The sequence below is a fragment of the Eriocheir sinensis genome, unplaced genomic scaffold, assembly GCF_024679095.1.
Source record: "Eriocheir sinensis breed Jianghai 21 unplaced genomic scaffold, ASM2467909v1 Scaffold1227, whole genome shotgun sequence".
Taxonomy (NCBI): Eukaryota; Metazoa; Arthropoda; class Malacostraca; order Decapoda; family Varunidae; genus Eriocheir; species Eriocheir sinensis.
In genome coordinates, this window is record NW_026110549.1 from 57,501 (window position 1) to 61,021 (window position 3,521).

Genomic DNA, 3,521 nt, shown 5'->3' on the forward strand with positions numbered 1-3,521 from the left:
CAGGTAACCTGCTCACTCGGTCTTAACACCACTCATCAACTTAATTAAGCCTCGACCACAACTAGTGAGTGTCTGCGCTCCACCGTGGTCACCCCTGAGAATGACACACACACCTTTCCCCTCTTTCCTCCTCCCGCACACTCTGCTGCGCACAACAAGCTGGCTTGGGTCCCGACGGCAGCCCGCCAGCCTGCCGTCACTCAAGCTTGCTTCAACACCTCTGTGTGGGGCAAAGCCTCCTATAAGAGTCCTCAAATACAATGTTATGGCCAAGGTATATTGAACACTGGGAGCGGCTGTGTCCTCACCTGTATGGGGCGATGCCTCGTATAAGAGTCCTCAAATACAATGTTATGGCCAAGGTATATTGAACACTGGGAGCGGCTGTGTCCTCACCTGTATGGGGCGATGCCTCCTATAAGAGTGAGCTCGCCACGGAGTGCCAAAAGTACCCGCAGGTTAGGCCTGCTGGAGACCTGAGATTTCCTTGGCAGGCCTCCAGTATCAGAATAAAGTTAATGGTATTTTAATTCCGTTATAAATAATCGCCGTTCTTCCGCAGTAATTAAAAGGAAGCAGATCAACAACTTTAGGCAACGAGGCACTGTTTTTGACCCCGAGACACCTGAAACTGTTGACACTTTAGCAGATTTTAGGGAAAATAGGGAGCCCAATGGCCCTCTCTCTCTCTCTCTCTCTCTCTCTCTCTCTCTCTCTCTCTCTCTCTCTCTCTCTCTCTCTCTCTCTCTCTCTCTCTCTCTCTCTCTCTCTCTCTCTCTCTCTCTCTCTCTCTCTCTCTCTCTCTCTCTCTCTCTCTCTCTCTCTCTCTCTCTCTCTCTCTCTCTCTCTCTCTCTCTCTCTCTCTCTCTCTCTCTCTCTCTCTCTCTCTCTCTCTCTCTCTCTCTCTCTCTCTCTCTCTCTCTCTCTCTCTCTCTCTCTCTCTCTCTCTCTCTCTCTCTCTCTCTCTCTCTCTCTCTCTCTCTCTCTCTCTCTCTCTCTCTCTATCTCTCTCTCTCTCTCTCTCTCTCTCTCTCTCTCTCTCTCTCTCTCTCTCTCTCTCTCTCTCTCTCTCTCTCTCTCTCTCTCTCTCTCTCTCTCTCTCTCTCTCTCTCTCTCTCTCTCTCCCAGGTAATTACAGGCCCATTAGTCTAACTTCAGTTGTAGGTAAGCTACTTGAGAACATAATTAGAGACAAAATTGTGAGTTACCTTGAAAGCCACTCATTAATTGGGGACTCACAACATGGCTTCTGTAACAAAAGATGCTGCCTATCAAACCTATTAACCTTTTATAACGATCTCTTCTCAGTTTATGACGTAACCAAATCACTGGACGTAGTCTATCTTGATTTCCAGAAAGCGTTTGATAAAGTTCCACATCATAAATTACTTTACAGATTAAAGCAAATAGGTATTGACGGTCAAGTAAACCAATGGATTGCGAATTGGTTGAGCAACAGACAACAAAGAGTGGTGATTGACGGATTTAACTCTGAGTGGGCGCCGGTCACTAGTGGCGTCCCTCAGGGCTCGGTTCTTGGCCCAGTGCTCTTCGTTATTTACATCAACGACGTGGATGTTAGACTCAATAATCGCATTAGTAAATTTGCAGACGACAACAAAGATTGGTAACTCTGTTCACACTGACAAAGAAAGGCAAAGCCTCCAAGAGGATTTGCACAAACTTTCAGCTTGGTCTGATAGATGGGAGATGCCCTTTAACGTAGACAAGTGTCAGGTCCTTCAAGTTGGAACGGGAAATAAGAAGTTCGATTATGAAATGCACAGCGTTAAACTCAAAAGCGTTCAATGCGTTAAGGACCTGGGGGTCAAAATCGCGTCGAACCTCTAATTCTCACATCAATGCATCGATGCAGCAAATAAAGCGAACAGAATGTTGGGCTTCATTAAAAGAAACTTTTTATTCAAGAATAAAGATGTAATACTTCCCACCATGCAAAGGACACTGCTAAATTAGAAGGCGTTCAGTGTCAGGCAACGAAAATTATCCCTTCCTCGCACTAGAAGTCCTACGAAGAAAGGCTTTCCACCCTTAACATGTTCTCTCTTGAGAAACGTCACCTCCGAGGAAAACTGATCAAATGTTTTAAAATACTTAATGGTTTCACGAGTGTAGACAGACACTGGTGAGGGTTGTATTCACACAGACACTGTCATTGCAGGTGCTGACTTCAGTCCCCTGGTCCCAGCCTCCTCCTCCACGCAGCAGCGTCAGAGCCGAGACACTGCTGAGACCACCACTGGCATTGACCACTGTGGTCAGTCTCCACACTCCAGGGAAAGTTTGCTGCTGCAAGGTAGGCGCCTCTGAGCTCTGTACACCTGAGCTAACTGAGGTACTTGCCACCTTCCATTTGGTACAGTTGAAACAAGTGTTCTCCTGAACTAAAGTTTGTTTCTTCAGCCCAGAACTTCACTGCTTAACCCTTAAACGACAGGCATTGTTTTCACTGAAGGCTCCCTGGATGCAGGTAAAAACAGCTATTTTTTTGTTGTTTATTCACATTGTGTGAAGCTGCCTCAACTCACTGAACACAGCGGTGAAATCCAACTTGCAATAATACGTTGTGTAATAGCCAGGCTAGTGTGTGAGATGTAGCCAGGGTGTGTGTGAGCTGCCGGCACACAGCACTGCTCCGGGGGCTTGGGGCAGGACACACAGCACAGGCTGGCGCCATGCTTCACACCTCCTCTCCACTGGATGTCAATACAGTAATATGAAATAATTGAGACAACATCTACTTGACTCACTCACTTTCAGTCCTCCTCAGAGCCGGCTGTGTCTGTCTGGGGCACACCTGCCTTACGCGTAGCCTTCTTACCCTGCACTGTTGTCATGGAGCACTGGCCGGGCTAGAGTGCAGCACAGATAGGGAAATAACATTATTACTCCCTAAATAAGTCATTCTCACCACTGCCGTCACTACTCACAGTGTTTTCATCACTGTCGTCCTTGTACCCAGAATACTCTCCACTCCATCCTGTCCTTTCCTCCTGATGCGTCACCGTGCTTCCCTCTGTCCACTTACCTCAAGGCTCCGGGGCTGCTCAGTGAGGACTAATGGTCTTATTGCAAATCCACGTGGGTCAGATATGCTGGCAGACAACTCGGCAAGGCACAGAGCCTGCCTGTGTGTATAGTGGCTTGAATTTATGTGCATAACATATTCCAGGTCAACACAGTCCAGCCCCCCGCTGAGAAGGGCCCCGTATGCCTGTGGGGAGGACGCCACAGCGGGCGGGGCGGCAGTGTGTGTGGCCAGGAGACGACCCTTGTGCCCGCGATCACCCCAAGAGCCGTGGAGGAGACCAGCGGCCCACGGCAGGCAGCCACCCGCCTGCCTGTGCCTTCCTCAGCACCCACTCGGCAGGGTCTCATGACTTGTTCCAGTCCTGGTTGGTCTTCAAAGGAAAAAAAAGTTAGTCCCAACTTGAGGGAAAGTTTTCTGGGAAGCGATTTTTTGGGGGAAGAGTTTCATGTTGTTTTGGTTATGTGGGTGT

The 3,521-nt window shown here is 48.5% G+C and overlaps 1 protein-coding gene across 1 annotated transcript in view; it reads left to right on the plus strand.

Annotated features, from left to right (window-relative positions):
- LOC126989592 (uncharacterized) overlaps nt 1-2,530 on the plus strand; it is a 16,747-nt gene extending 14,217 nt beyond the window's left edge. The window contains exon 4 of the mRNA XM_050848207.1: nt 2,183-2,530. The gene's annotated coding sequence lies outside the window, so the exon portion shown is untranslated. The remainder of the gene's footprint in view (nt 1-2,182) is intronic.
- The last annotated feature ends 991 nt before the right edge of the window (nt 2,531-3,521 follow it).